Genomic DNA, 11,873 nt, shown 5'->3' with positions numbered 1-11,873 from the left:
TGCATTCCAAAGAATCGGCGCAGCACGTGTAAAGTCTTGGAGACGGGAGTGGGAGGTTCTGATTATTGAGGATGCTAACCTGAGGTCATTAGCGGAGCGGAGGGCACGGGTAGGGTGGTAGACTGATACCAGGGAGGAGATGTAGGGTGGTGCTGAGCCATGGAGTGCTTTGTGGATGAGGGTAGTAGTTTTGTACTGGATTCTGGAGTGGATGGGTAGCCAGTGTAATGACTGGCACAGGGTAGAGGCATCGGTGTAACGGTTGGTGAGGAATATGATCCTGGCTGCAGCATTCAGGACAGATTGGAGCGGGGAGAGTTTGGTAAGAGGGAGGCCGATTAGTAGAGAGTTACAATAGTCCAGACGAGAATGAATACGTGAAACAGTAAGAGTTTTTGCAGAGTCGAAAGTAAGAAAAGGGCGAATTCTAGAAATGTTTTTGAGATGCAGGTAAGAAGAGCGAGCCAGTGATCGGATGTGGGGGGTGAATGAAAGGTCAGAATCAAGGATGACCCCAAGGCAGCGGGCATGTTGCTTTGGAGTAATGGTGGAACCGCACACGGAGATGGCAATGTCAGGCAAAGGTAGGTTAGTAGAGGGAGAAAACACGAGGAGTTCAGTTTTTGACAGGTTTAGTTTCAGATAGAGGGAGGACATGATGTTAGAGACAGCGGTAAGACAATCACTGGTGTTTTCTAAAAAGGTCGGCGTGACAACAGGAGAAGAGGTGTATAATTGGGTGTCGTCAGCATAGAGATGGTACTGGAAACCAAATCTACTGATTGTTTGTCCAATAAGGGCAGAATACAAAGAGAAGAGGAGGGGGCCTAGGACTGATCCTTGAGGAACCCCAACAGTAAGGGGAAGGTGAGAGGAGGAGGAACCAGCAAAACATACAGTGAAGGATCGGTCAGAGAGATAGGAGGAGAACCAGGAGAGAACGATGTCCTTGAGGAACCCCTACAGTAAGGGGAAGGTGAATCCTTAACCAAAACCCTAGCTGCTCCTCTCACGACAGATGGATCCTGTGTCTCGGCCTCCAGTCTCCTCTCCTGGATTCTCTCCTTGGTGCCGACGTCACACAGTCCCCTGTATAATGGCTGATAACAGAGAGAACAGATTTCCATATAAAGTAGGAAATGTCTGCTGCACTGAGAGCTGAAGGAACGTGGTGATGTCACCAATACACTACTCTCCTGAGCTCCGCCCCTTAGTCACATGACTATGACATCACCACAGGTCCTTCAGCTCTCAGTGCAGCAGACACTTCCTACTTTATATGGAAATCTGTTCTCTCTGTTATCAGCCGGCAGGACGAGATCCCTCCAGCTGATCCAGTGCTCATCCCTCCTCCTCCTGAATGACCCCGAGGATGGACGAGGACGGGGATGAGACCACCAGAAGATTATTCCACTTCGCCCTGGAGATCATCTCCCTGCTGAGCGGAGAGGTAACTCCTCTACATTTCTATCAGCTTTATTGTGTTCTGTGACAAGTCCGACATCCAGAATAGAGAGAAGGATTCTTTACTGTAAGAGCAGTGATTGTGTGGAGCTCTCTGCCCGGAGGAGTTGTCATGGGGATTCCCTATAAGAGCTGTAGAGGGGCCGGGATGTCTGTCCGGAGGGGAATAATATTCCCGGTTATGGCCCCAGATTACTGGAGACGGTTATTGATCCCGGGATTTCTACTGATTGTCAGATCTGGAGTCGGGAAGGAATTCTTCTCCCTAAGTGTCTCTCTCCATACACAGGATTACACAATAGTGAGGAAGACACCGGGGGGCGGTGTGACTCCCATCATCCATCTCCAGGAGTCAGGAGGGCGGAGCCCGGGCCCCATCACAGAGCCTCCCCCGCACTCCCTGCTACATGAGAGGAACAAGAAGATCCTGGAGCTCAGCAACAAGATGATTGAGCTGCTGAGCGGAGAGGTGACTGCTGGGAGATTATACAGGACTGGAGGATTCTGGGTGAGGAGCGGAGAGGTGACTGCTGGGAGATTATACAGGACTGGAGGATTCTGGGTGATGAGCGGAGAGGTGACTGCTGGGAGATTATACAGCACTGGAGGATTCTGGGTGATGAGCGGAGAGGTGACTGCTCGGACATTATACAGCACTGGAGGATTCTGGGTGATGAGAGGAGAGGTGACTGCTGGGACATTATACAGCACTGGAGGATTCTGGGTGATGAGCGGAGAGGTGACTGCTGGGACATTATACAGGACTGGAGGATTCTGGGTGATGAGCGGAGAGGTGACTGCTGGGACATTATACAGCACTGGAGGATTCTGGGTGATGAGCGGAGAGGTGACTGCTGGGACATTATACAAGACTGGAGGATTCTGGGTGATGAGTGGAGAGGTGACTGCTGGGACATTATACAGGACTGGAGGATTCTGGGTGATGAGCGGAGAGGTGACTGCTGGGACATTATACAGCACTGGAGGATTCTGGGTGATGAGTGGAGAGGTGACTGCTGGGAGATTATACAGCACTGGAGGATTCTGGGTGATGAGCGGAGAGGTGACTGCTGGGAGATTATACAGCACTGGAGGATTCTGGGTGATGAGCGGAGAGGTGACTGCTGGGACATTATACAGGACTGGAGGATTCTGGGTGATGAGCGGAGAGGTGACTGCTGGGACATTATACAGGACTGGAGGATTCTGGGTGATGAGCGGAGAGGTGACTGCTGGGATATTATACAGGACTGGAGGATTCTGGGTGATGAGCGGAGAGGTGACTGCTGGGACATTATACAGCACTGGAGGATTCTGGGTGATGAGCGGAGAGGTGACTGCTGGGAGATTATACAGCACTGGAGGATTCTGGGTGATGAGCGGAGAGGTGACTGCTGGGACATTATACAGGACAGCACTGGAGGATTCTGGGTGATGAGCGGAGAGGTGACTGCTGGGACATTATACAGGACTGGGGGATTCTGGGTGATGAGCGGAGAGGTGACTGATGGAACATTATACAGGACTGGGGGATTCTGGGTGATGAGCGGAGAGGTGACTGCTGGGACAATATACAGCACTGGAGGATTCTGGGTGATGACTGGAGAGATGACTGCTGGGAGATTATACAGCACTGGAGGATTCTGGGTGATGAGCGGAGAGGTGACTGCTGGGACAATATACAGCACTGGAGGATTCTGGGTGATGACTGGAGAGATGACTGCTGGGAGATTATACAGCACTGGAGGATTCTGGGTGATGAGCGGAGAGGTGACTGCTGGGACAATATACAGCACTGGAGGATTCTGGGTGATGACTGGAGAGATGACTGCTGGGAGATTATACAGCACTGGAGGATTCTGGGTGATGAGCGGAGAGGTGACTGCTGGGACATTATACAGCACTGGAGGATTCTGGGTGATGAGCGGAGAGGTGACTGCTGGGAGATTATACAGCACTGGAGGATTCTGGGTGATGAGCGGAGAGGTGACTGCTGGGACATTATACAGCACTGGAGGATTCTGGGTGATGAGCGGAGAGGTGACTGCTGGGACGTTATACAGGACGAGGATTCTGGGTGATGGGCGGAGAGGTGACTGCTGGGACATTATACAGCACTGGAGGATTCTGGGTGATGAGCGGAGAGGTGACTGCTGGGACATTATACAGGACTGGAGGATTCTGGGTGATGAGCGGAGAGGTGACTGCTGGGACATTATACAGCACTGGAGGATTCTGGGTGATGAGCGGAGAGGTGACTGCTGGGACATTATACAGGACTGGAGGATTCTGGGTGATGAGCGGAGAGGTGACTGCTGGGACATTATACAGGACTGGAGGATTCTGGGTGATGAGCGGAGAGGTGACTGCTGGGACATTATACAGCACTGGAGGATTCTGGGTGATGAGCGGAGAGGTGACTGCTGGGACATTATACAGCACTGGAGGATTCTGGGTGATGAGCGGAGAGGTGACTGCTGGGATATTATACAGCACTGGAGGATTCTGGGTGATGAGCGGAGAGGAGACTGCTGGGACATTATACAGCACTGGAGGATTCTGGGTGATGAGCGGAGAGGTGACTGCTGGGACATTATACAGCTCTGGAGGATTCTGGGTGATGAGCGGAGAGGTGACTGCTGGGACATTATACAGGACGGCACTGGAGGATTCTGGGTGATGAGCGGAGAGGTGACTGCTGGGACATTATACAGGACTGGAGGATTCTGGGTGATGAGCGGAGAGGTGACTGCTGGGACATTATACAGCACTGGAGGATTCTGGGTGATGAGCGGAGAGTTGACTGCTGGGACATTATACAGCACTGGAGGATTCTGGGTGATGAGCGGAGAGGTGACTGCTGGGACATTATACAGCACTGAAGGATTCTGGGTGATGAGTGGAGAGGTGACTGCTGGGACATTATACAGGACTGGAGGATTCTGGGTGATGAGCGGAGAGGTGACTGCTGGGACATTATACAGGACTGGAGGATTCTGGGTGATGAGCGGAGAGGTGACTGCTGGGACATTATACAGCACTGGAGGATTCTGGGTGATGAGCGGAGAGGTGACTGCTGGGACATTATACAGCACTGGAGGATTCTGGGTGATGAGCGGAGAGGTGACTGCTGGGACATTATACAGCACTGGAGGATTCTGGGTGATGAGCGGAGAGGTGACTGCTGGGACATTATACAGCACTGGAGGATTCTGGGTGATGAGCGGAGAGGTGACTGCTGGGAGATTATACAGGACTGGAGGATTCTGGGGGATGAGCGGAGAGGTGACTGCTGGGACATTATACAGGACTGGAGGATTCTGGGTGATGAGCGGAGAGGTGACTGCTGGGACATTATACAGGACTGGAGGATTCTGGGTGATGAGCGGAGAGGTGACTGCTGGGACATTATACAGGACTGGAGGATTCTGGGTGATGAGCGGAGAGGTGACTGCTGGGACATTATACAGCACTGGAGGATTCTGGGTGATGAGCGGAGAGGTGACTGCTGGGACATTATACAGCACTGGAGGATTCTGGGTGATGAGCGGAGAGGTGACGGCTGGGACATTATACAGGACTGGAGGATTCTGGGTGATGAGCGGAGAGGTGACTGCTGGGACATTATACAGGACTGGAGGATTCTGGGTGATGAGCGGAGAGGTGACTGCTGGGACATTATACAGGACTGGAGGATTCTGGGTGATGAACGGAGAGGTGACTGCTGGGACATTATACAGCACTGGAGTATTCTGGGTCATGAGCGGAGAGGTGACTGCTGGGACATTATACAGCACTGGAGGATTCTGGGTGATGAGCGGAGAGGTGACTGCTGGGACATTATACAGCACTGGAGGATTCTGGGTGATGAGCGGAGAGGTGACTGCTGGGACATTATACAGCACTGGAGGATTCTGGGTGATGAGCGGAGAGGTGACTGCTGGGAGATTATACAGGACTGGAGGATTCTGGGTGATGAGCGGAGAGGTGACTGCTGGGACATTATACAGCACTGGAGGATTCTGGGTGATGAGCGGAGAGGTGACTGCTGGGACATTATACAGGACTGGAGGATTCTGGGTGATGAGCGGAGAGGTGACTGCTGGGACATTATACAGCACTGGAGGATTCTGGGTGATGAGCGGAGAGGTGACTGCTGGGACATTATACAGGACTGGAGGATTCTGGGTGATGAGCGGAGAGGTGACTGCTGGGACATTATACAGCACTGGAGGATTCTGGGTGATGAGCGGAGAGGTGACTGCTGGGACATTATACAGGACTGGAGGATTCTGGGTGATGAGCGGAGAGGTGACTGCTGGGACATTATACAGCACTGGAGGATTCTGGGTGATGAGCGGAGAGGTGACTGCTGGGACATTATACAGGACTGGGGGATTCTGGGTGATGAGCGGAGAGGTGACTGCTGGGACATTATACAGGACTGGAGGATTCTGGGTGATGAGCGGAGAGGTGACTGCTGGGACATTATACAGCACTGGAGGATTCTGGGTGATGAGCGGAGAGGTGACTGCTGGGACATTATACAGGACTGGAGGATTCTGGGTGATGAGCGGAGAGGTGACTGCTGGGACATTATACAGCACTGGAGGATTCTGGGTGATGAGCGGAGAGGTGACTGCTGGGACATTATACAGCACTGGAGGATTCTGGGTGATGAGCGGAGAGGTGACTGCTGGGACATTATACAGCACTGGAGGATTCTGGGTGATGAGCGGAGAGGTGACTGCTGGGACATTATACAGCACTGGAGGATTCTGGGTGATGAGGGGAGAGGTGACTGCTGGGACATTATACAGCACTGGAGGATTCTGGGTGATGAGCGGAGAGGTGACTGCTGGGACATTATACAGGACTGGAGGATTCTGGGTGATGAGCGGAGAGGTGACTGCTGGGACATTATACAGGACTGGAGGATTCTGGGTGATGAGCGGAGAGGTGACTGCTGGGACATTATACAGCACTGGAGGATTCTGGGTGATGAGCGGAGAGGTGACTGCTGGGACATTATACAGGACTGGAGGATTCTGGGTGATGAGCGGAGAGGTGACTGCTGGGACATTATACAGCACTGGAGGATTCTGGGTGATGAGCGGAGAGGTGACTGCTGGGACATTATACAGGACTGGAGGATTCTGGGTGATGAGCGGAGAGGTGACTGCTGGGACATTATACAGCACTGGAGGATTCTGGGTGATGAGCGGAGAGGTGACTGCTGGGACATTATACAGGACTGGAGGATTCTGGGTGATGAGCGGAGAGGTGACTGCTGGGACATTATACAGCACTGGAGGATTCTGGGTGATGAGCGGAGAGGTGACTGCTGGGACATTATACAGCACTGGAGGATTCTGGGTGATGAGCGGAGAGGTGACTGCTGGGACATTATACAGCACTGGAGGATTCTGGGTGATGAGCGGAGAGGTGACTGCTGGGACATTATACAGCACTGGAGGATTCTGGGTGATGAGCGGAGAGGTGACTGCTGGGACATTATACAGGACTGGAGGATTCTGGGTGATGAGCGGAGAGGTGACTGCTGGGACATTATACAGGACTGGAGGATTCTGGGTGATGAGCGGAGAGGTGACTGCTGGGACATTATACAGCACTGGAGGATTCTGGGTGATGAGCGGAGAGGTGACTGCTGGGATATTATACAGCACTGGAGGATTCTGGGTGATGAGCGGAGAGGTGACTGCTGGGACATTATACAGGACGGCACTGGAGGATTCTGGGTGATGAGCGGAGAGGTGACTGCTGGGACATTATACAGGACTGGAGGATTCTGGGTGATGAGCGGAGAGGTGACTGCTGGGACATTATACAGCACTGGAGGATTCTGGGTGATGAGCGGAGAGTTGACTGCTGGGACATTATACAGCACTGGAGGATTCTGGGTGATGAGCGGAGAGGTGACTGCTGGGACATTATACAGCACTGAAGGATTCTGGGTGATGAGCGGAGAGGTGACTGCTGGGACATTATACAGGACTGGAGGATTCTGGGTGATGAGCGGAGAGGTGACTGCTGGGACATTATACAGCACTGGAGGATTCTGGGTGATGAGCGGAGAGGTGACTGCTGGGACATTATACAGCACTGGAGGATTCTGGGTGATGAGCGGAGAGGTGACTGCTGGGACATTATACAGCACTGGAGGATTCTGGGTGATGAGCGGAGAGGTGACTGCTGGGACATTATACAGCACTGGAGGATTCTGGGTGATGAGCGGAGAGGTGACTGCTGGGACATTATACAGCACTGGAGGATTCTGGGTGATGAGCGGAGAGGTGACTGCTGGGAGATTATACAGGACTGGAGGATTCTGGGGGATGAGCGGAGAGGTGACTGCTGGGACATTATACAGGACTGGAGGATTCTGGGTGATGAGCGGAGAGATGACTGCTGGGACATTATACAGCACTGGAGGATTCTGGGTGATGAGCGGAGAGGTGACTGCTGGGACATTATACAGGACTGGAGGATTCTGGGTGATGAGCGGAGAGGTGACTGCTGGGACATTATACAGGACTGGAGGATTCTGGGTGATGAGCGGAGAGGTGACTGCTGGGACATTATACAGCACTGGAGGATTCTGGGTGATGAGCGGAGAGGTGACTGCTGGGACATTATACAGCACTGGAGGATTCTGGGTGATGAGCGTAGAGGTGACGGCTGGGACATTATACAGGACTGGAGGATTCTGGGTGATGAGCGGAGAGGTGACTGCTGGGACATTATACAGGACTGGAGGATTCTGGGTGATGAGCGGAGAGGTGACTGCTGGGACATTATACAGCACTGGAGGATTCTGGGTGATGAGCGGAGAGGTGACTGCTGGGACATTATACAGCACTGGAGGATTCTGGGTGATGAGCGGAGAGGTGACTGCTGGGACATTATACAGCACTGGAGGATTCTGGGTGATGAGCGGAGAGGTGACTGCTGGGACATTATACAGCACTGGAGGATTCTGGGTGATGAGCGGAGAGGTGACTGCTGGGACATTATACAGCACTGGAGGATTCTGGGTGATGAGCGGAGAGGTGACTGCTGGGAGATTATACAGGACTGGAGGATTCTGGGGGATGAGCGGAGAGGTGACTGCTGGGACATTATACAGGACTGGAGGATTCTGGGTGATGAGCGGAGAGATGACTGCTGGGACATTATACAGCACTGGAGGATTCTGGGTGATGAGCGGAGAGGTGACTGCTGGGACATTATACAGCACTGGAGGATTCTGGGTGATGAGCGGAGAGGTGACTGCTGGGACATTATACAGCACTGGAGGATTCTGGGTGATGAGCGGAGAGGTGACTGCTGGGACATTATACAGGACTGGAGGATTCTGGGTGATGAGCGGAGAGGTGACTGCTGGGACATTATACAGCACTGGAGGATTCTGGGTGATGAGCGGAGAGGTGACTGCTGGGACATTATACAGCACTGGAGGATTCTGGGTGATGAGCGTAGAGGTGACGGCTGGGACATTATACAGGACTGGAGGATTCTGGGTGATGAGCGGAGAGGTGACTGCTGGGAGATTATACAGCACTGGAGTATTCTGGGTCATGAGCGGAGAGGTGACTGCTGGGACATTATACAGGACTGGGGGATTCTGGGTGATGAGCGGAGAGGTGACTGCTGGGACATTATACAGCACTGGAGGATTCTGGGTGATGAGCGGAGAGGTGACTGCTGGGACATTATACAGCACTGGAGGATTCTGGGTGATGAGCGGAGAGGTGACTGCTGGGACATTATACAGCACTGGAGGATTCTGGGTGATGAGCGGAGAGGTGACTGCTGGGACATTATACAGGACTGGAGGATTCTGGGTGATGAGCGGAGAGGTGACTGCTGGGACATTATACAGCACTGGAGGATTCTGGGTGATGAGCGGAGAGGTGACTGCTGGGACATTATACAGCACTGGAGGATTCTGGGTGATGAGCGGAGAGGTGACTGCTGGGACATTATACAGGACTGGAGGATTCTGGGTGATGAGCGGAGAGGTGACTGCTGGGACATTATACAGCACTGGAGGATTCTGGGTGATGAGCGGAGAGGTGACTGCTGGGAGATTATACAGCACTGGAGGATTCTGGGTGATGAGCGGAGAGGTGACTGCTGGGAGATTATACAGGACTGGAGGATTCTGGGGGATGAGCGGAGAGGTGACTGCTGGGACATTATACAGCACTGGAGGATTCTGGGTGATGAGCGGAGAGGTGACTGCTGGGACATTATACAGCACTGGAGGATTCTGGGTGATGAGCGGAGAGGTGACTGCTGGGACATTATACAGCACTGGAGGATTCTGGGTGATGAGCGGAGAGGTGACTGCTGGGACATTATACAGCACTGGAGGATTCTGGGTGATGAGCGGAGAGGTGACTGCTGGGACATTATACAGGACTGGAGGATTCTGGGTGATGAGCGGGGAGGTGACTGCTGGGACATTATACAGCACTGGAGGATTCTGGGTGATGAGCGGAGAGGTGACTGCTGGGACATTATACAGGACTGGAGGATTCTGGGTGATGTGCGGAGAGGTGACTGCTGGGACATTATACAGGACTGGAGGATTCTGGGTGATGAGCGGAGAGGTGACTGCTGGGACATTATACAGGACTGGAGGATTCTGGGTGATGTGCGGAGAGGTGACTGCTGGGACATTATACAGCACTGGAGGATTCTGGGTGATGAGCGGAGAGGTGACTGCTGGGACATTATACAGCACTGGAGGATTCTGGGTGATGTGCGGAGAGGTGACTGCTGGGACATTATACAGCACTGGAGGATTCTGGGTGATGAGCGGAGAGGTGACTGCTGGGAGATTATGCAGCACTGGAGGATTCTGGGTGATGAGCGGAGAGGTGACTGCTGGGACATTATACAGCACTGGAGGATTCTGGGTGATGAGCGGGGAGGTGACTGCTGGGACATTATACAGGACTGGAGGATTCTGGGTGATGAGCGGAGAGGTGACTGCTGGGACATTATACAGCACTGGAGGATTCTGGGTGATGTGCGGAGAGGTGACTGCTGGGACATTATAAAGGACTGGAGGATTCTGGGTGATGAGTGGAGAGGTGACTGCTGGGACATTATACAGCACTGGAGGATTCTGGGTGATCAGCGGAGAGGTGACTGCTGGGACATTATACAGCACTGGAGGATTCTGGGTGATCAGCGGAGAGGTGACTGCTGGGACATTATAAAGGACTGGAGGATTCTGGGTGATGAGTGGAGAGGTGACTGCTGGGACATTATTCAGCACTGGAGGATTCTGGGTGATGAGCGGAGAGGTGACTGCTGGGACATTATACAGCACTGGAGGATTCTGGGTGATGAGCGGAGAGGTGACTGCTGGGACATTATACAGGACTGGAGGATTCTTGGTGATGAGCGGAGAGGTGTCTGCTGGGACATTATACAGCACTGGAGGATTCTGGGTGATGAGTGGAGAGGTGACTGCTGGGACATTATACAGGACTGAAGGATTCTGGGTGATGAGCGGAGAGGTGACTGCTGGGACATTATACAGCACTGGAGGATTCTGGGTGATGAGCGGAGAGGTGACTGCTGGGACATTATACAGGACTGGAGGATTCTTGGTGATGAGCGGAGAGGTGTCTGCTGGGACATTATACAGCACTGGAGGATTCTGGGTGATGAGTGGAGAGGTGACTGCTGGGACATTATACAGGACTGGAGGATTCTGGGTGATGAGCGGAGAGGTGACTGCTGGGACATTATACAGGACTGAAGGATTCTGGGTGATGAGCGGAGAGGTGACTGCTGGGTCATTATACAGCACTGGAGGATTCTGGGTGATGAGCGGAGAGGTGACTGCTGGGACATTATACAGCACTGGAGGATTCTGGGTGATGAGTGGAGAGGTGACTGCTGGGACATTATTCAGCACTGAAGGATTCTGGGTGATGAGTGGAGAGGTGACTGCTGGGACATTATACAGCACTGGAGGATTCTGGGTGATGATCGGAGAGGTGACTGCTGGGACATTATACAGGACTGGAGGATTCTGGGTGATGAGCGGAGAGGTGACTGCTGGGACATTATACAGGACTGGAGGATTCTGGGTGATGAGCGGAGAGGTGACTGCTGGGACATTATACAGGACTGGAGGATTCTTGGTGATGAGCGGAGAGGTGTCTGCTGGGACATTATACAGCACTGGAGGATTCTGGGTGATGAGTGGAGAGGTGACTGCTGGGACATTATACAGGACTGGAGGATTCTGGGTGATGAGCGGAGAGGTGACTGCTGGGACATTATACAGGACTGAAGGATTCTGGGTGATGAGCGGAGAGGTGACTGCTGGGACATTATACAGCACTGGAGGATTCTGGGTGATG

General features: G+C 53.0%; 1 pseudogene; it reads left to right on the top strand.

The window, feature by feature from the left end:
- Positions 1-1,497: 1,497 nt before the first annotated feature.
- The window catches only part of LOC138657468 (zinc finger protein 585A-like), a 268,682-nt pseudogene continuing 258,306 nt past the window's right edge, over positions 1,498-11,873 (top strand).

This window comes from Ranitomeya imitator, chromosome 1 (genome assembly GCF_032444005.1).
Source record: "Ranitomeya imitator isolate aRanImi1 chromosome 1, aRanImi1.pri, whole genome shotgun sequence".
Classification (NCBI taxonomy): Eukaryota; Metazoa; Chordata; class Amphibia; order Anura; family Dendrobatidae; genus Ranitomeya; species Ranitomeya imitator.
This window is presented reverse-complemented; position numbering and strand designations above follow the sequence as displayed.